The 22,682-nt window shown below is 34.6% G+C and overlaps 1 protein-coding gene across 6 annotated transcripts in view; it reads left to right on the top strand.

Annotated features, from left to right (window-relative positions):
* Window positions 1-22,682, top strand: part of ARHGAP24 (Rho GTPase activating protein 24) — a 743,240-nt gene that overhangs the window by 636,373 nt on the left and 84,185 nt on the right. The gene's annotated exons all lie outside the window — the stretch shown is intronic.

Below are 22,682 nucleotides of genomic sequence, written 5' to 3'. Positions count from 1 at the left end.
CTAACTTCCTTTCAATGCTGTTCAAAATTGCAAAACATCTCTGAATGTATCTTCATTTGCAATATATATTACAATTTAAAAGTAGTCCATATACATCAAGATGTTATTTTGAAAATGTGATGAACCTCAGGTAATAAGGATATTCACAGAATAACTAAGATCATAAAGATCACACAGTAATATTCACTAAGTTTTACAATATTAAAATGGCTGCCATAATAAATTATAAGAACAAGAAGGATGTGTATATTAAAATGTTAATGCGGTCAACCTATGGTCCAAAGCAAAACTGGAGTAATCATCAAAATTATTGAATGGAAAACTTAATATAGTGGTCTATAATGGCCATTTGATGATGTCTACCAGCTGGTTGATATATTTATAAACAGTTTACCTTTCTATCAGTGTATTTTATTCTCTTAACTATTCAGGGTGGATTCAGCAGCATTGGCTGATCATTCTGACTAAGTCTGGGAGGAATAGAGTTTGTGGCAAGCATAATTAATGTATACTTATATGCAAAACTAAGTAATGTGAGGAATTTAAATTTCCCTTATCCTGCAGATCATTTTTAATGCTTATACCTTTGTTGTACAGAAGAAAGAATGTTCTTTGCGCCACAAAGTCATGAGATTCTCCTGGGGCCCAGAAATGCTGAGGCTGGACTTCCAGACCTGATTCCTTTATATTGAACAAAATCAATCTTCCAAATCCCACTCATATTTGAGCTCCACATTGTTGGTTTCTCTTTTGCAATAGCAGAAAAGGACAGCTTCCTCTAGGAAAAAGACAGGTACCCACAAGATAAATTTGTACGATGTCAATGCAGCCACCTTTACCACATTTGAACTGTAGATGTTCGATTAATTCGTCCCCCTAAAAATATGGTTAAAGCAGGTAGCTGTGAAATAATACATATAAAATAGACTTTTAAAAATCAATTTAAAATATTTAAGTATAAACACATTTGTTAATTATGATGTGAAATCAAGTTCTTTTCTTTTGAATAGAAGTCAAATAATTGGTATTCTCTTTGTCTTTGCATAAGTTGCACCTATAATGTATCGCTTATAATTTCCAGATTCATTTATACAAAGTACATTTGTAAAGTAACTTAAATTCAGAATCCTCCTAGATTATTTGATTTGTTTTTAAAGTCAGATCTGTTGAGCTCTGTTCTTTGAATGTCTGTATATGATCACCATCTGTCACCATATAACATTACAATGTTGACTGTATTCCCTATGCTGTAGTTTATATCTCCAGGACTTATTCATTTTATAACTAGAAGTTTGTACCTTTTAATCCTCTTTATCTATTTTGCCCATTCCCCTCTGGCAGCCAACAGTTTGTTCTATATATTTATAAGTTTGTTCCATCATTTGCTTTGTTTTTCAGATTCCATATATATATATATGAAATCAGATGGTATTTGTCTCTCTCTGATTTATTTCGCTTAGCATGATACCATCTAGGTCCAACCATGTTGTCACAAATGGTAAAGATTTCATTCCTTTTTGTGACTGAATAATATTACATTATGTATATATCCATGCCACATCTTTATGCATTTATTTATTGGTGGACAATCAGGTTGTTTCCATAACTTGGCTATTGTAAATAATGCTGTGATGAACATAAATCAAATACCTTTTTGCATTAGTGTTTTTTTTTAAAGATTTTATTTACTTATTCATGAGAGACACACAGAGAGAGGCAGAGACACAGGCAGAGGGAGAAGCAGGCTCCATGCAGGGAGCCCAACATGGGACTCGATCCCGGGTCTCCAGGATCACACCCCAGGCTGCAGGCAGTACTAAACCCGCTGCGCCACCAAGGCTGCCCTGCATTAGAGTTTTCATTTTCTTTTGGTAAATGCCCAGTAGTGAAGTTACCGGATCATATGGTATTTCTATTTTTAATTTTTGAGGAACCTCTGTACTGCTTTCCATAGTGGTTGTACCAATTTACATTCCCACCATCAGCGGTGAAGGTTTCCTTTTCTCCTTACTAGTATTTGTCATTTCTTGTTGTTTTGATACTAACCATTCTGATTGGCATAAGGTAATATCTCATTGTGGTTTTGATTTTCATTTCTCTAGTGATTAGTGATGCTGAGCATCTTTCCATGTCTCTGTGAGCCACTTGTGTGTCTTCTTTGGAAAAATGTCTATTCAGGTCCTCTGCCCATTTTTTAAATGAGAGTATTTTTGTGTGTGTGGTGTTAAGTCATATCAGTTTTTTATGTATTTTGGACATTAGCCCCTTATTGGATATATCATTTGCAGATATCTTCCCCCAATCAGTAGGTTGCCTTTTTGGTTTGTTGATGGTTTCCTTTGCTGTGAAAAAGCTTTTCATTTTGATGTAGTCCCAATAGTTTATTTTTGCTTTTGTTTCTCTTGTCTAAGGCAATATATCCATAAACATGTTGCTAAGACTGATGTCCAAAAAATTACTGCCTATGTTTTCTTTTAGGAGTTTTATGATTTCAGGTCTCACATTTAGGTCTTTAATCCATTTTGAGTTTATTTTTGTGTATGGTGCAAGAAAGTAGTCCAGTTTAATTCTTTTACCTGTAGCTATCCAATTTTCCTAACACTATTTATTTAAAAAGACTGTCTTTTCCCTGTTCGCATATTATTTCCTCCTTTGTTGTAGAGTAATTGATCATATACATGTAGATTTATTTCTGGGCTCTCTATCCTATTCCATGCATCTATTTGTGCCAGTACCATACTATTTTGATTAATATAGCTTTAGAGTATATCTTGAAATCTGGGATTTTGATACTTCCAGCTTTCTTTCTCAAGAGCGATTTAGCTATTCAAGGATTTTTGTGGTTCTATACAAATTTTAGGATTATTTGTTCTAGTTCTATGAAAAATGCTATTGGTATTTTAATAGGGATTTCACTGAATCCGTAAATTGCTTTGGGTAGTATGGACATTTTAACGAAGTTAGTTCTTCCAATCCATGAACATGTAAATCTTTCCATTTGTTTGTGTCATCTTCAGTTTCTTTAATCAACATCTTATAGTTTTCACAGTATAGGCCTTTCACAGTATAGGCCTAAAATACCTTATAGGTATTTTATTCTTTTTAGTGCAATTGTAAATGAGATTGTTTTCTCAATATTTCTTTCATTACTTTGTTATTAGTGTATAGGAACACGACAGATTTCTGTATATCAATTGTGTATCCTGCAAATTTACTGAATTCATTTATCAGTTCTAATAGGTTTTATTTTTTCAGTTCTAATAGTTTTTGGTGCAGTCTTTAGGGTTTTCTAGATATAGTATCATGCCGTCTACAAATAGTGACATCTAAGGTTTTATTTTTTAAAATCAACAATTGTTGTTTTGTCCACATTTAATTTAACTGTAATTTTATTTTACATAAGTTCTGATTGCAAAGCATTAAACTAGTTTTTATAAAAGTATCTCACTTTGTTTCCTTATCGACATTTGAATGTTTAATATTGTATGTATACAAGGTAATATTTATGAAATGGTTCCTTGGACCATTTGTCTATAGGTATTGGAAGGTTCTAAGTGTTTTCAGAACAAATAAGTTTAGGAAATGCTAGTGTACAGCAAGTTATGCAAGTTTTTGACTGAATGACTTTTTAATGGCATTTGCAACAAATGTAACTTACACAAATGGATTTGGCAACAAACACATCTTACCAAGCTGGTGGAAGTAGAAATTGAACAGACATATTTAAAAAAATTGGACATTGGGACGCCTGGGTGGCTCAGTGGTTTAGCGCGCCTGCCTTTGGCTCAGGGCATGATCCTGGAGTCCTGGGATCAAGTCCCACATTGAGCTCCCTGTATGGAGCCTATTTCTCCTTCTGCCTTTGTCTCTGCTTCTCTGTCTCTCTCAGTGACTCTCATGAATAAATAAATAAAATCTTAAGAAAAAGAAAGAAATTAGACACAAAATTTAGGGTGCCATGAGTAACAATAAACTGTTTTACAGAGGGAAATTGAAAAAGTTTGTTATCCAATGCATTGATGAGATAAAAGCTAGTGAAAAAAAAACTCTCTTCTAAATTCATTTTTATTATGTCAAGACTGCAGAACTTCTTTGTTGAGGTATATGTTATTCTCCTCACCCATAAACTTCCAAGTAAATACTTCAGAATTAGTCTATTCTGGATGGCATACAACCATTCTCAAGATTCAATCTATCTTTCTTTCATTTCTCTTTATTGTTCTGTTTCTTTTTTCTCTCTCTTATTCTTTTCTTCTCACCATATTTGGCAATACTTCGTCTATAACTTCATTTTTACCTTTCATGAGTAAGCCTATTGGCCTCATTGACATTGTTTATCTTCTTGGGAGAACTCAGGGTAGAGAAGTTGCTATCCCCTATGAAAGTACAGTAAATTTTGCTTCAAAAAAGAGGAGCAAAAATAATTCCTACATGACTTTAAACTTTCTATACAAGGGTGTTTTGCTGATACAAAAATATGATGATTGAAATACTTAAACACATGTCTTCCTACCAAGTCATTTGTGGACAGTTTTGGTGTGACATTCATGAGGATATGTTATGGCCTTACTGAAATGTAAGACTCTTTTGTGTCAGCAGATCTGAACCTTTCATATATGTATAATACAGAATATTAGCATTTGTGAAACTGAGTTCCTCCGATCCTTTGCCCATAATTAAAGGGCAATAAATGTTTTCAGATCATTTAAGTTTAGAAAATACTAGTGCATACCATTAATTAATTAATTAATTAATTAATTTATTTATTTATTTTTAGAGAGAGAGAGTGCATGAGGAGGGAAGAGAGAGAGGGAGAGAGAGAGAATCTCAAGCAGGCTTCACACCTGGTACAGAGCCTAACACTGAGCTCGAACTCACAATCCTGAGATCATGACCTGAGCCAAAAGCTAGAGTCACCTACTTAACTGACTGAGCCAGCCAGGCGCCCTCACCAATTTTTTAATATGCTGATGTACATTGTGACATTGAGCATCTCTCGCGGGGGATACAGTATTACACATTTCCAAAATTTTCTATATCTGCAACTCTTTTTTTTCCCCTGGATTACCTATTACATTTTTAGGAACAAGAAAAATTAAACCATCCAAACAATTGGCTAAGGAGAGAGGAATTATGAGTGGAAGTACAGTAGCTGGTAGCAGGTCATACTTTTGCGATTAAGAAGGAAGAAGGAAAGGTCACAAACAGGGCAAGAATTATAAAGCGAGACTTTATGGCATTCAGAGTGGATGAGTTAGAGAAGCCAGAGTAAAATTTGGTCTGAACAAAATTAAGTTGCTTCTACCTCCCTTGGAGTGTGTTCTTGTTAATAATTATTACCATCACCATGAAGATTATGTGGACCTTTTCATGAAACTTGTTGCTTATTTAAAGCAATGTAGCTATGAAGAAGAATAGTCTCATTTTGTCACTGAAAAAGTTGAGCACAGTGAATACCAGTGCCTTGCCCAGGGACAAGTGACTCTCAGATGTCAGTCAAGTACTCAGTATTTATAAACCTCAGTTATCTCATCCCTATAATAGATATTTATAAAATCTACATTGTAGTGTTACTGTGAGAATTAAATGAAATGTGTGAAAATGCCAAACACAATGCTTGGCATATAGGGAAGGTACAATAGCTATTACTCTTGTCTTTTGTTTGCATTCACAGTATGTCCTCTCAGTTGGAACCAAGGCCTACATTCTTAAAGGCAAAGTTAACCTTTCACTACTGATGCATACTTTAACTTGCTGAGTGGAGTCACCTTATTTTCTCTTGAGTAAAAGGAATCTTTTCAGGGCAAATTACTGAACTCAAAGGAATTTACTTTCTAATTTGTTTTTGGCACTAGAAATGTATTAGAAAAAAAAAAAGGAAAAATAAATGATTTACCAATCCGAGTTGCACACCAATCAAACGTGTTGTGTTTTGTTTTTTAATGTCACAGAGACCTGCCTTTGCTTTCATTTGCTGTTATCCCCTCATGTTAAAAAAGAAGTAGTAAGAAAGCTGTGGTGATTTGTTTCTTGTCAGGATCCATTATGAAAAACCAAGAAGCAAAAATTGAGAAGTAGCTGATAAGAACCTTGAAACAATAAGAAATCTCCTTCTTCATGTTCCAATTACCTATCACATAATAGACTAGTTGCAGTGGACATAGTAGACATAATTGAACATTTGATAGGTGACCAGATTTTTACATAGTGTTTTAGAATCCTAAACATAGTAGCATATTGAAAACTTGACTAGGATCAATGACATTTGTTAGGTGATAGTTTGCCTTCCTGAGAGATGCATTTACTCAGCAAGCAACTTGAGAACATATACGGGAAAGTAATTAAGCCAAATAACTTACTGGTTTCTATAACAACTTTAGTGTAGCTCTGCTCTTTCAAGAATGTTCAACTTACAGCTAATTTATTTGCCAAACAAGAAGTAAATATTTATTGTAGCCTTACTAACCAGAAGAGATGGGTCATTCTGTTGATAATCTATTTACCAAATGATAAATGGCTTTTGGGTTATACTGACTGAACCCTATTCTTCAGGACCTATTTAATGTGTAACGCTTATTTTGTGGTTGAGATTCCTGGAGATACTTAAAATCTCTGTAAACTCAGCGCACAGGGTTAACATCTGAACCCTACTGGTCTGTCTCACTTAAAGATTATGATATTTTCTTTCCCAGGAAGCTTTATTTCCAAATGGTTACATTGAATGGATCTAGTTTGTGCCTTCACACTTCTACATTCCAGTGTAGGTTGATACAACACCATAGTTCCCTGTCTCAGATAACCTTGCAGCTTTAACTGACCACTCATTTTTAAGGTTGGTTGAGAAAAGAAAATAAAACCTCCATGTTCTGGCAATCATGGTCTGGTAATCTGGGTTGTCTTTATTTGTAACATGCTCCCCTTGGGCTGGGTCACAAATCTGTTTTTAAAAAGCCCCTCAGTACTGTCTAGAACAGAATGCAAACAAAACCAATCAGATGTGACCAGAGTTTTGAAATTTGATGAAAACTTAAAATTTTTTAGTTGAACTGATCTGGACTTTGGTCAAGAGTTAAACCATACCCCAGTTGGTTTGTTAGTTTTCTCCAGTAAACAGATTTTTTTCCTATATACTTAGAAATAATCACCTGAGGATGTAATTGAAATTTTATTGAAAATAAATCTCCTCTGATTTATTGCAAAGATCAAAAACATTGTGTTTAATTTTTTTTTCTTAAATTAGAAACTTTTTGCACTTTTGTATTCCACGTGAGAAAGACAGCCCCAAGGTCAGATTTTTTTTTTTTTTTCTAATTAACTGAGCACTTTGATCTTGGGTCAAAAGCATCTAAAATATAAAAATTTTGGATTTTGCTGGCGCTGTAGCAATGTTAAGAGCACTGATGTATGTAGAATTTGATTTTACTGCAGCTGAGCTACTATGATTTAAAATGGGCTTTTAATTCTTGTTTTGATTACAAATCTCACAATTCGTTCACCTCAAGCTTCTGATATTGCATAGCAGTCATATTTGGGTGTATTTTTTTCCAGAATGTTGTGATATTAGATGGCTTAGTTCAGTAAATCAAAAGGTTATTAAAAATTTACCACATAAGAGATACGCTTGAAAATTTCCACCATTAGTAATGTGAAGAAACAAATGCAACGGACAACTTCAAGACTTAAAACTGTTTAGTTTGAAGCATTCTTTAAAACACACACCTACACAAGCCATGGTACTAGAGTGTCTAAAACATCAAAATTATTTCAGGAGCTTTATTAAAATCATGAATTTCTGGGCTGCATCCCCAGAGATTCTAATTCACTTGATCTGAATATGGCCCAGGCACCCCAATTGTTTACAACTCTCTCCAGATTTTGTGCGCACCCCAAACATCAGTACAATATGGTGACTGTCATTAAAAGGCAAAGCTATATCCCATGAAATACAAATCCCTTGAGATGATTTGCGAAGAAAAGTTTCCATAGTCAAGTTGGAAAAGAATCCTCTGCTTATTATCTTTTACTGGAGTTTTTTAGAGCATTTCTGAATACTTAAGACTGAGAAGTCCTGCAGAGAAGAATCCTTGTCTAATGGAGTTTAACCTGTAGTTTCTCCAGTGTATTTGATCCTGGATAACATTTCCATCATGCTATCTCTTTCTAAAACTTAAAACCTAGTTTCTCCAGTATGTTTTTGAGTAATTTTACTAAATGAAGTTTGACAAGATCTAAATTGTTATTTACATTAGTGCTGCTTTTAATGCAATGTCATTATGACAGCTTTGAGAATGTGCAACTTTCAAGGCCATTGAGGGTTATTTTACCTTTGTTGAGACCTATACATGGAATATTTTGATGACCTAACATGACATCTAACATGAAGATCCATACTACTTTTGTATGATTTATTTTCTTATTGCATAAAATTACTGGGAAGAAAGCAAATTTAAAAAAAGAAAAAAGAAAAATGCCTCATTTCAGTGGTTTAGGTGACAGTTCCCTGAAAAGAATAGTGGCTTTCTGAAACTAAACTACTAAAAGTGCTCTTGTCACCATATTGCTGAATTGAAATTTGTAAGCAAATACATTTTGTTGGTGAGTGATCTTTTCATATCACATGACTTTAAAAATAGACTGGTAAAAAAAAGAAATTATAAATGCTTAATTGTTACTATTATCTTTAATTGTAGAACCAAGCCTAAAATTATATTCAGGAGGGACAGAGACTTTGTGAAAATGGATTACTTGATTTTTTTTTTCATGTCATGTAATATGCTCAAAGAGGATTGGAATATATTTAATTCACATTTTTCTTCCATAGGAAAAATACTAGAAAGGTTCTGGTTCTGAAGGTAGAGATTCAGTCACAATTCTAAGAAAAGAAGCACTTCCATAGCTTTGGGAAATATTATCAAAAAAGAAAGGCAGAGTCATTAGTTTTACCTTCCAGAAAAGAAGAGGAGGGAGGGTAATTTGTTAACCAACATCTTATCAGATCATGTGGTCCAGTCTCTAAACTAGACACTTTATGAACATTATTTCATTTGGGTAAAAGAAATTTTCTTCAAATTCTTTTATACTTATAGAAAAGATTTTCTGTTTTTTTTTTTTGAATAATAAAAACCAAAGAAGTTGTTATAATGGAGTTTTACATTCTACATCTATATTCACACTTTCCACCCTGTCTCCATTTTCTTCCTTTGTCTGCCCCATCCTCTCTTATTCTAATTCTTTCTTCCTTTTTGGAAATTACCCCTGTGCTCTTCACTCAGTGAAATTCCCTGAAAAATGTTAAATGAAGAGCCATGCTTCCATGTGTTCTGTGTGGCGAGAAGATTCCCTTCCATTTGGTTTCCATTGAACATTAGTCTTCTTCCTGAGCTTATGTTGTACATTAGTGTTTTGTTGCACCTTATTCCTTAATACATACAAAGAGCATTTTACCTTAAATTGTATTGATAGCAGGACTGTCAGAAGCAGTCAGTCTCCTCATATTTAGTGGAGCAAAGCAAAATAAAACAATATGCCTGGTTTCAAGTATGTAGATGATCTGAAATTGTGTACATGGATTACTTCTCACATTTGATTCACCTTGGTCAGTTGCATGATGCTGTCACCTGGGTGCCAATTAGTACTTTGGACATCTGCCAGGAAGAAGCTCAAATGAGGTCATCGGCTTATTTCATCTTGACACCAAGGTCACTGCTAAGCTGTATTTAACCTAGTGCTAAAGACTAAAGACATTGCTTAGTCCAGAAGCTATTTTATATGCAGGATGCTTATAATAAAAAGAGGATACACAGAGGTTTTTTTTTTTTTTCATTTTTCATACAAAAGAAAGATAGTGAAAATCTATCACAAATACTTCAGAATTATGGCAACAACTAGTAGCATACAAAGTACATATTATGGATTTGTCCAGCGTACTAAAACCCATTATTCATATAAGGAAGTTGCTTATATCATTCTCTGCTGTTTCTCATAACAGATAAATGGTGACAACCATGGCATCTGGAAGGCAGGGAATGTGCTTACTTGGCAGATATGGGGGCTTGGAAGGAAAGTACTAGTTGGGGTTGACAATATCCAAACTAACAGGGCTAGGATCAATAATAGTGATATTGGAAACTTGCAAAAAAAAATCTGTAATAGTGATCCTGTTTTTATTTTGATATTTTGCTTATTATGGATTTTTTATGTGAATTTGTTTTTTTAATATGTTATTAAAATAGCATTTACCTTGATTACTGATTATTTTGGTGCTGCCTAAATTCCGAGCCATTCTAATCTTGGCTCTACAAACTGACGTAAGCTGAAAACTCAGATCTATGGAAGATTACAGTGTAATAAAAATCATCATACTGACCCCATATTTCATGTAAGTAAGTAACAGAACTCCAAGTTTCACCATTACCTGCATTGAGATTTTTTTTTCGTGTTTAATATTGGGCATTAAAGTTATCAACATCACCAGAAGTCAATAATTGATTCACAGCCTAAATTTCATGAAGTGAGGAATAAAGGAGATGTGGCTGAGCTACGTAAGATTTGTGATCTAGGGACACCTGGGGTGGCTCAGCGTCTGCCTTTGGCTCAGGGTGTGATCCCAGAATCCAGTGGTCGTGTCCCACATTGGGCTCCCTGCAGGGAGCCTGCTTCTCCCTGTGCCTGTGTTTCTGCCTCTCTCTCTGTGTCTCTCATGAATAAATAAATAAAATTAAAAAAAAAAAAAGATTTGTGACCTACATATATATAAACAAAGTCCATATCCAAGGCAAATTTCCCTCATTCTATTCTTTAGGAACTGCGGAGACATTTTCATTATTTTTATTTTAGGTAAGAAGAAGGTTAAAAGTTCTGACAGGAGGGTAAATATTGGTGAAAATGGAGATTGGATATGCATGCAAGGAATTTATCTTTTTCATCTTCATACAGAAACAAAATGAATAGAAAATTAAATCTGATATATAAGAAATCTTGCTTGCTCAGACACTTACTATGAAATAAAGACTCAGCCTTGACCAAATCTGAGTTCCTTTATTAGATTTTCAAAATCTTTGAAAAAGATTTTCAAATTTGCACCTCTATAGTTGTTAATATATTGCTAGTGTTAATATATTTCTAGGTTCTAAGAAAAAGGGAAAGCCCCCCAGTGGCCAATGTTGTATCATTTGTTATTCCTATAGCAGCCAACATAAAAATCGATAGCCACTCATATCTAATTTATTTTATTTAAAATTTTACATGTATTGAAGCATTCAATATATTTTTCTCACCTGAATCACTTTCTGAAACCCAAGTAGATATATCCAGATGAATTCAATTAAAAGAAATATTATCTTGATAATTATCAAGGACCCTACACTTTCTACTCTTTTTGAAACTGATTTCCTGGATGATTTCAACATAATATATTTTCTCTTTTCTATAAGCTCATATGGAAATGAATTCCTGGCTGATTAAGAATTACCAGCAAAGGTGTGCACATGTGTGAACATGTGTATATATTAAGTGTATGTGTGTTTATATGTACAGATGTGTGTGTTTGTGTGAGTATAAGCATTTGTATTTACCCACAGTCTTTTGACTTTTATTGGAATTAGGAATTGGAGATGCATATACTTGTTAATTTCCCCTATCAGGTGGCATGCCACTTATAAACAACAATTATAACTTAATCATCGTTGTATCAACGGTTCTTAACTAGTTTGGTGCCTGCCATGTAGCACTGCTCAAGATGAACTCATCCAAAAAATGATGCCTTGTTTCTATTAAATTTATCTCGGGGATTTTCTAATAATAGAGCAGTTATCTGCAGTGAACCTGGAAAAAATATGGCACTGTAGAAGAAGAGCTAAAAAAGGCTCAGGGAAATGGACCAAAAGAGAATGCTCTTGTGGAGGCCGGGGAGTTTCTTAGAGCTTAGATCCAGGCTGGCGGAAGTCCAGAGTATGTGGGAGCCATAATAAATAAATGATACCTCTTATTCTCTGGATCATAAATGATTGCACCTGACTGTTCAGTTCATGGCTTCCTTTATAATTTTCTTCATTTCATGCTTTGTATCCTTAATAAGATCAAAATGCCCTGGTGGAGAGAGTATATCATAAATTCTTTTTGTACTCCTCACAGTGCCTTCATAGTCCTGAAATTATATAAAATGTAAGTAGGTGTGGCATTAAACTAATTGGAAGTTTATTTTGTTTTTCCTTTACACTGAACTAACCACATATCAGACTTTTAGAAAGGAGGAGAATGTTGTGATTTAAAGGGTTTAAAATGAATCGGTTACCCACCCTGAACTGGATTAATTACAGTCCCAACTGAAAAAAGTAACGCTCTCAAGTTAGGGTAATTTGAAGAAAGTTTCTGTACCACAGTATTACTTGTACAAGTGTGGGTGGCATGTAGGGAGATTCCGAACAATAGTGAAATAACATGGGTTTAGTAATAGCGAAGGAGCTTTTCCAGTCTGAGGTCTAAGGGACAATGGCAAAAAGGTCTTAGTAGAACTCTGAAAAAAGAGTACCATGTGAAAAGTTTTCCAGGGAGGAGGAGTAGTGATTTTTGATCAAAATACAGAACCAACTCAAGGCAACCCCAGAGCTAGGAAATCAAGGAAATAAATAGCCTGATCTTACACTTCTTCCTCCCGCCTGTCTCCTGCCATGGCTGCCTATTGGCCAAACACAATGGGAAGCTGTCGGCTAAAAACCCACTGCCATCATCCATACCAGTTAGTCTCCCTGTGCAGGAAGCTGGGTAGAGAAGGGCAGAGAGTGTATTTGAAGGGGAACATGGAAGATATTTGGCACATTATCTCTTATTGAAACCTGTCCTGATCCTTAAAAACTTGTACTACTATGGGGATTATTTTCTTTTAGATAATAATAATAATAATAATAATAATAATAATAATATATTTGAATGCACAAAGTCAAATGCCTATATGATGCAACTCCACTTTAAATGGCCAGTAATGTTGTATGTGCCATACCAGAGATACACAAAGAGTGTGGTGGGAGGAGGGAGGGACCAACTTTACTTGGAGAGTCAGCAAGCCTTCTAATTTTGGGTAAGATCCTTAAGATCTCAATGAAGAAAGGAAGACAGAAATGTTATGCACAGGGTGTACAGGGTGAGTCATGATAAAGCATAACATGACTCTGAAAAACAACCTGAATAATGAAAAAAGAAAAGTTTTCCTTTGGAGTCAAACTGAAACCTGTTCAAACTCCAGCCCTGCCATTTATTAGCTATGTCATGTTGAGAAATGAACAAAATACTTCTGGTGTTTAGTTTTACCTTTTCTAAAACAGGAACAGTAATTCCTACCTCGGAGGTTATTTGCACTGATTAAATGAGATAATATATCAAAAGTATCGATAATTATGTGTAGTTCCTAGAAGCATTCTCATTAGACTCAGAGACTATTTCCAAATAATCACTTCAGCTACAAAGTGATAACTTGTTATTAGGCTGAGAAACTATAGATTAAAAAGGCAAACAAACAAATCAACAAAATAATTTTCCAACTTGGAGTTATATGATAATTTACATCTTGGACGGAGATCACTTATAATAGTAAGCAATGCTATCATTTATTTCCCTTTTATGGTTGTTCTCTGTTGGCCTCTACTATTGGTACCGAATAATTTCCATCTTTGCTCACTTATTACTTTGTAATATGTTGTAAACCATCCAAAGGTCTTCCCTACATGAATTTCAATATATTTCAGGCCCAGCTTGTGTGCATATTAAAGAGCACTAAGTAATGACTTTTAATGAACGTAGTCATATAATTCTTCAATTCTCCATTTATTCAAGAAACATCTCTTAAAAACTATTATAACTAGTTCATTCCTGCTTTCTTCAGATTTTCTGAGTAGGGTCAGGTTTTGCTGTTCTCTAAGCTATCAAGTTTACTAAGTTGGAGGTGTTTATGGACTCTGCTGAAGAGAAACCCAGTGACCTTGATTTAGTCTTGCTTTCACCTACAAAACATTCTTCTTCAGTAAATAACTGGCTTTATATGTTTTTCTTTTTCTTTTTCTATCTTGGTGTATATAATGTACGTTTATGTGCCAGTCCATTTATTTTATGCCATTGCCCCTGGCCCTGTAGCCCCACCCCTACAGAATAGATCAGGAAAGACAGCATTACTTCTTTGGTGCCCTTTTTACATTATATTTTTTTCATATTCTATTATTTCTCACTGAATGCTTTTTAGGAATCTTGCCTTTAGTTTATCAATATAATATGTCCATCAATTTGCCAATCTATATTCAGAGTTTATCCAGATTTAGTTTGGCAATTATGTATGAATCATATTACATGCCCCCAAACAGCAGTTGGTTTACTGACTTTTAATACTACTGCATATATCTTTGGGCATTCATTAAATGTTAATTAATGATAATATGCTGGGTTGAATTGACTTGCAGATTCTGGCAGATTTAAAATTTAAAATTAGGAGACACATAATATTAATCTGTTAGCAGGCAGGATCAAATTTTAACTTATTGCATGTGTCTAGTAAACTAGAGCTTTAGGAATTAAAGAAGTATATATTTGTAGTACATATGAAAGATACTATATAACAAAAAAGTGAGTACAATGTAAAACATCTGACAGCTTTTTCTAGGAGCTTTTACTTGCCTTTGTTTTTCTTTAATTTAAAAAAGTTCTCATTTGGATTCAGTTACCTAAAATTCATATAAATGCTAGGTGACTTTTTCTTTTAAGCATGTTGGTTGTCATGTGGATAACTGTTAGAGCTTTGAACTTCTTTTTGTTGCCCTAAGTGATGTTATACTTTTTTGCTAAGGATAGTCACCATTTTTTTTTAAAGATTATAGAAGTAGTTGAAGATTATTTTGAGAGGTGGGACTCCATCTCAGGACCCTGAGATCACACTCTGAGCCAAAGGCAGATGGACACTCAACCACTGAGACACCCAGGCGTCCCAATGATGTTTAAGATGTTTCTCATTTATTATAAGTAACTTTCATACATAAGATTCCATATTTATGTTTCCAAGTGCTTGCAAATAATTATTAAGGGTCATAGTTTTAAGGGAGAATTTCACATTTTCATTCATTTGCTTACATAATATTATCCAAAATTATAAAATTAACTTTTTAAAAAGTCCAAGAAAACCTTGCTGTAATAATTCTGAAATATTTAACAAGATTGACTCTAATTTGGAGTAAATAGAAAGGAGTTAGTGGTTTAGTATAATGAATTTGATGTATTTCTGAGCATCAAAATTGTGTCCATTAAAGTTGTGGGGTTTTTCTTTAACCATTTAAGTGGAGATTTATTTGTTAGGTAAACACTCCTCAATACTACTTGTACTTAAAATAATACTCCTTTAATTAAAGAAATAGAACGCTAGAGTTTTCTGAGCCTTAAATTTCAGTTCCAATTTTCATCATGATCATTATCATTATAATGATGATTGTTCTTCAACCTGTATCTGGAATTAGAGGTCAAAACTAATTGTCCCATTCTAATTACATATAGCTCCAAGACTTTACAGAAGGAATAGGTGCCAGAAAGTCACGTGTTCCATTTTGTGATTACAAAATAACTTTTAGTTGTTTTTGGTTAAAGTTCAATTAGCTTATAAATTTGACACATTAGATTTCCCTATATATTTAAATATGTTTATGCACTAATAGAAATCCCTGAGCTTTTATTTATTTATTTATTGATTGTATTGATTGTTCTTTTTAACATTTTTAAAGATTTTATTTATTTGAGAGAGAGAGATAGTGAAAGAGAGTGTGTTCTAACACAAGCAGGAAGGAGAGGAAGAAACAGCTTGATGCAGGGCTTGATCCCTGGGATCAAGACCTGAGCTGAAGGCAGATGCTCAACCAATTGAGCCACCCAGGCAACCCTATTATCTCTTTATTGTTTTATTTGGGTATATTTGGCACACAGTGTTACATCAGTTTCAGGTATACAACACAGTGATTCCCCATCTCTATATGTTATGCTGTGCTCTCCACAAATGTAGCTATTGTCTGTCACCAAACAGAACTATTACCATTACATTGACTATATTCTTTATGCTGTGACTTTTATTCCCAAGACTTACCCATTCCATAATGGGAAACCTCCCACTCCCCTTCATCCATTTTGCCCATCCTCCATCCCCTTCCCTCTGGTAATCATCCGTTTATTCTCTGTATTTATAGATCTGATCCTGCTTTTTGTTTCTTCGTTCATTCATTCGTTTATTTTGTTTTTTAGATTTCGCATATTAGAGAAATCATATGGTGTTTGTCTTTTTCAATCTGATTTATTTCACTAAGCATTATACCTTCTAAGTCTATCCATGTTGTCGCATCCCTGAGCTATTTTAAACCATAATAATATATTTAATTCTCCTAAGTACAACTGTCACTTCCAAGGCAGACATAGAGATCTGCCAAAATCTTCCCAAGCATACAATGAGTATTTACCAGCCCATTATGTCTTAACACTTAAATTTCATAAATATTTTTCCTTTAAAAGTCCAAAAACTCAGTTGTGTTACTTGGATTCTGCACACACATACCCTGTTTGGTTTTAAACCATCTCTTTGCCAACCAATTTGCATTTAAAGCAATACTACACCCTCCTTTAATAATAATTTTTGCTGACTCATTCACCCTGATTGTATGCTTGTGATGTTGATAATATTGAAAATTGATGGAGTAACCCATCAGAAGTAGTAAAAGTTTTGAGTTCCAGAAAATTTGGAAGGAAATCCAGTTCTTTAAAGAATGTTTAAGATACATATAAGACTGACAGAATTAGGAAATCTTGCCTATAATAAGAAATCATGTTTGTTTGTTTTTTTAAGAAGTCATGTTTTAAGAAATAGCCAAATATTCTATCATTAGCCCCAGTGTAGTTGTGTTTGTGCATTTATGTGTTTATTTTAAAAGGAATCATCCTAAAATGTGTTCATTTCACCAATATGAGATCTAAAAAAAAAAAAAAAAAAAAAAAAAAAAAGTCACTTATCCTGATAGTGTTAATCATTCTAAATTAGTATACAAGGATTTTGGATTAAGAAGCAGATAAAGCATAGTATTCTTTATAGGAATTTCTACGTCCACAGTCAGTTTGGGAACAACATGTGACTCTGGCCCCTATTCCCTCTGTAGGGTCTTGGAATTATTTGTAATTAGAATGAGACAATTAGGTGAGACCCCCAACTCCAGGCATAGGTTGAGAAATTAACAAAGTGAACAGAGACTCTTCAACATTTTTTTTAAATTAATTTATTTATTTATGATAGGCACACAGTGAGAGAGACAGGCAGAGACACAGGCAGAGGGAGAAGCAAGCTCCATGCACCGGGAGCCCGACGTGGGATTCGATCCTGGGTCTCCAGGATCGCGCCCTGGGCCAAAGGCAGGCGCCAAACCGCTGCGCCACCCAGGGATCCCTCTTCAACATTTCTTGAGCAAACAGCTTACACTTGAGGAAACCATAGTTTGTGAAATGTTTATATCAAGCAAGTTAGGAAAATATTCACAATATCCTGACTAGTGAAAGTGATAATAGTTTTGAAACATCATTCTTAGCATTAAGATGCTAATTCTTAGCATTTTTGGCACATTATACAGATGTGTTCTCTGTGAAGCTAGCTAGAAGGCTGGGTTCAAATTCCAGAGCCCCAGGGCAAGTTTTACATCCTGCCCTTCCAAACATACACAGTAGAGTTGATGAAACCCCGCAAATCCAGACATAAACTGTGAGAGACGAAGTACTAGACAGTTAAGCTGTCCTGATTATAAAGTTAATTTTAGTTGCTTAAGAGAAAAAAAATCAAATTTAAACCAAAATCAAGAGTTTTCTTAATTTTACACTATTAAGTTTTCTTAATTTTACACTATGATTTTACACTATGATTACTAGTTGTCACTCGTTGAGTGGAATAATTTGATTTTGAGCTATCTATCATAGCATTTTATTTTAAAATACCAGTTCTTTTGTATATACCAAAACCCATTCTATAAAACTACTATGTAAAATTGAATACTTAGCATCTGTGACAGTTAAAACTAATAGATACTGTATAAAGGAAAATGTCCCAATTAAATTAAATCTCCTATTGAACAAATACCAGACACTGCATTCAAGTAGGGGTAGTAAAATTTAGCTTTAAAAAATGATTTATGAATTTAACCCCATTCTTTCCTATTTTGCCTGTGGGCAGAGCTGTGTAGAAACATCTGCTCAATGCTAGCTCATTTTCTATCAATGATTCTCTTCTAGATGTTTCAAATACTTTTAAAGTAGCAAACTTTGGGGACAAATCAATTACATTAATTGTCACCACTTACTGAAGATATTGAGAAGAGTGAGAAAAATCGAGTATTGCTTTAAAGAAATATGGAGGCATCTATAAACCTCCTCTCTTCTACTTAATCAATTTTCCCTCTCCTACCCCTAATACTCCTAATATATATAGTATTCTGTAATATTTCTCATCTTAAATCCTCTTAGCCCCATAACTCCCTTACCTATTCACCCCTACCCCCCTACCCCCATTTTTCTGCTCCTTTATATACTACAATGCATAGAAGTGTTATACTGGGTGTTTCTGTTTTCTCTCTTCCATAATCTTATGAAAGCATTCTGACGATGATTTTATTTGTGCTGGTCTGATCCATCCTCCAAGGACACCAATAATCCCCATGTTGCCTAATTCAATGATCTCCATGTTTCCTAAACTGGTGGTCTGTACTCACTCAATCATCATTTTACTTTAACCTCTCGATAGCACTTGACTCACCTGATCACTTTCTCTTCTCATACTTTCTTGTTTCTCTTCCAACCTTACTAGTTGCACTTTCTCAATCTCCTTTGCTGGTTCCTCTTCCTTTTCTCAATCTCTAAACATTGGAGCTCACTTGAACTTCATTTTCGCTATTCTAGCAACAGTATTCCCTAGGTACATTCAGTCCCATGTTTTTAAATATCGTCGCATGGATGACTTCCACATCTGCATCTCTGGACCTTACCTCTGGACTGCAAACTTTGTTTCGTTCACTGCTGTATCATCAGAACCTAGAATAGTGACTGGCACAATACAAATGTTCAATAAATATATGTTGGATAAATTAATTAATGCTCTGCTTTACTTCCCAGGGTTATTATAAAAAATAATGAAAAAGGGATATAAAAGTAACTTGCAAACTGTATATCAGCCTGCAGTTAATAATCTTGCAGATTTCTATTATTCAAAAACAATAAAAAGAGTGGGATATGAGAGAATTTTTAAAATGGATTTCATCTTTATAAACTAGATCTTCAAAAGTGGTATGTCTTCCCAAATTCAGTGTTCTATATCATTCATCAAACTCTGGACTTCAGGGAAAGAGATATAACAAATCTGTATTCAGATACAAAAAGAAATGCTCTAATATTTGCTCTGATAAAAGTATGGTATCTTTAATGTATGAGGCTCACAAATTTGCTAGATTCAGTAATGTCAACTTAAATGACATGTCCTTGCAAGGCTAGTTGCACAGTGTTAATCATTAACAATGCAAATAAGCAATTAGAAAAGTGATATGATTCATAGCTTTAGAGCATAATACTTTGTGAGCTGAGTGGCTGTCACTGAAAGAATAAGATATGGGTACAAGCTAATGGGATGAGTGTGGCTGAAGTACATGAATTCTAAGATTTATAGCCTCTGCCTATTAAAGAAAATTGTCTTACAAGAGTAGTGATTCTCAAACTTTATGATACATCAGAATCATCTGGCAGGCATCTTAAAGCACAGATTTCTGGGTCCCACCACCACAGTCTCTGATTCAATTGATCTGAGCTTGGGCCCAGGAATTTGCATTTCCCACAAATACCCAGTCCTTCCTACCTTTCTGGACATATACACTCTAGTTTCATCACACTTTGAGAAACACTACACTAGAGGGTTTATTTACATGTTCTTGGGGGCTGTTAAGTTCAATTATGACTCCAAAATGTTTTCCCCAAACTTTCCAATATTCCTCCACATTCTAAAGATCACTTGTGGGCAGCCCGAGTGGCTCAGCAGTTTAGTGCCTGCCTATGGCCCAGGGCGTGATCCTGGAGACCCAGGATTGAGTCCCACATCGGGCTCCCTGCATGGAGCCTGCTTCTCCCTCTCCCTGTGTCTCTGCCTCTCTCTCTCTCTCTCTCTCTCTCATGAATAAATAAATAAAAATCTTAAAAAAAAAGATAATTTGTGGTGTGTATTAAGAGACCTCCTAATAAAACAGTGCTTTTAATTTTAGTTTTACTCAAGCCGACAAACTCTCTGCCTTGCTTCTTTGACATTTCTTTGAAATGGCATTCCATTTGCTAAAAATCGGTGATTATTGCATCGAGACTTGCTTTCCCTTGTGACTGCTCTGTATCATCATTGCTGGAGTAGCGCTGATCTAAATGTACATGTCAGCTCTTTTACCTGGCTGCCTCCTCCATTGGTCCAATAAAGTTTTGAATTCACTGATCTCCCAAACTAGCCAAGCTAAATTAGAAGACAACATAAGCTCTAGATGTCTCAGCTCTGCCAAGGAAATATCTATTTCTTGGGAATATCAGTGAGAATTTAATTAGATGCTGCGAAGGAAGTGCCTAGATTCCTAAGACCTGACATAAGTCAAAATACATTGTTGGACTTAAGTTCAGACTCTATTCCAGATTCAGGAAAATCTGGAAAACAGATATCCAAAATGTGATGAACTGTATAATTTTTGTAGTTAATGTACCTAGCACAAATAGTAGGTATTTTGAAAGAATGAGTCCAAGAATGTGAAAAATTAGTGGAAATGTAACTATGCCTATTTGAGGTTTTAAATTTTTCATTAATTTTTTTAAAGTAAATAAATCACAGTTTAAAAAAAAAAAAAGACCAATAAAAGGGTGCTAGCGTGGCTCAGTTGGTTAAGCATCTGCCTTTGGCTCAGGTCATGATTTCAGAGTTGGGGGATTGAGCCCCAACTCAGGGTCCTTGCTTAGTGGGGAGCCTGTTTCTCCCACTCCCTCTGTCCCTGCCTTCCCCCACTAGTTCTCTCTCTCTCTCTCTCAAGTGAATAAATAGAATCTTTAAAACAAAAAATAAATACATGACCAATATGAAAATCAGTATTTGCTTGAAAAATAAATCAATAGTTACTTTCCTATAAAAGGATTTTTCCTTATAGATGTATTCAGAATATGTGTTCAAAAATAAGCTAGCTCTCTGCATTTTAAAGGGTTCAAGTTATATATAAATTATTGAAAAATTTAGGATCAAAATTTTTATACTTGGAATAAAAATGACAGCATAGCAAACCATGTCCCAAACACTATTCAAGGTATTTCATTCAGTTAATTCACAATAACACCATGAGGCAGGTGCTTTTAGCACTCTCAGTTAAAGATGCAGGATCTCACAGCTAATCAATGACTGATTTGAACTTGGTGAATCTGACTTCATTGTCCTTCACTGACCAGTTTTTAGTACTTCCTTGTAAGTACTATTTGTTTTTTGCAGTTTGATCCAGCCAGCACTTTTGGTCTCATATTCACATTTTTTAGACATTTTTTATAATGAAATTTGAGGAAAGGCAAGTTGGAACTAACTTGTACAGTTCAAGATGTTTATTTATGTCATTGCTCTCTATATCTGTATCCAAATAGAGAGACTTCGAGCAAATCATTTCTGAACTTAATGATTAGAAATCTACCATAGGGACGCCTGGGTGGCTCAGCAGATGAACGTCTGCCTTTGGCCCAGGGCATGATCCTGGGGTCTCGGGATCGAGTCCCACATCTGGCTCCCTGCATGGAGCCTGCTTCTCCCTCTGCCTGTGTCTCTGCCTCTCTCTCTCTCTGTGTGTCTCTCATGAATAAATAAATAAAATCTTAAAAAAAAAAAAAAGAAATCTACCATAAATAATAAATACCAATCTATCGGGATCCCTGGGTGGCGCAGCGGTTTGGCGCCTGCCTTTGGCCCAGGGCGTGATCCTGGAGACCCGGGATCGAATCCCACATCGGGCTCCCGGCATGGAGCCTGCTTCTCCCTCTGCCTGTGTCTCTGCCTCTCTCTCTCTCTCTGTGTGTGACTATCATAAATAAATAAAAATTTATTAAAAAAATAAATAAATAAATACCAATCTATCTATAATTGGTTAAAAAGTATATGTTTATAGCTACTTTCATCTTAAACATGTTAGCTGTGTAATGCAAGGGGATTCTTACAAAGAGATTATACCTCATAAGGGGTAAAAGAAATATGTAAAACAGTATTATAAAGTACCCTTGAAATGAAAATGTAGCATTAATTTTATTATAATGGAGGATAGCATTGGTGATGTATTTGTTGTATGGTATTGACTACACACTACAAACAAAATGATGATTATTGCTATTAGTTCCTTAATTCTCATTTTCTGATATAGGGTTTTAAAATATTCAAAATCTCATTAGAGAGTTGTACAACTTTTCTGTTGACAACATGCATTGAAATTTTGCTCTTCTGATACTTTTGAAATTAGCCTTTGAGGAAGAAATACTTGGAAAAAAATTTGATTACCAAAGCATACCAAAACTCTTAATTTTCAGATAACAATGTCTCTATAATATACAAAACAATATGAACAAAAACTAAATATGGTATTGACTGTGAGACCAATTTGTTT

This window comes from Canis lupus, chromosome 32 (assembly GCF_011100685.1).
Source record: "Canis lupus familiaris isolate Mischka breed German Shepherd chromosome 32, alternate assembly UU_Cfam_GSD_1.0, whole genome shotgun sequence".
NCBI lineage: Eukaryota > Metazoa > Chordata > Mammalia > Carnivora > Canidae > Canis > Canis lupus.
Note: the sequence above shows the minus strand (reverse complement) of the source record. Positions and strands in the feature narration are given on the sequence as shown.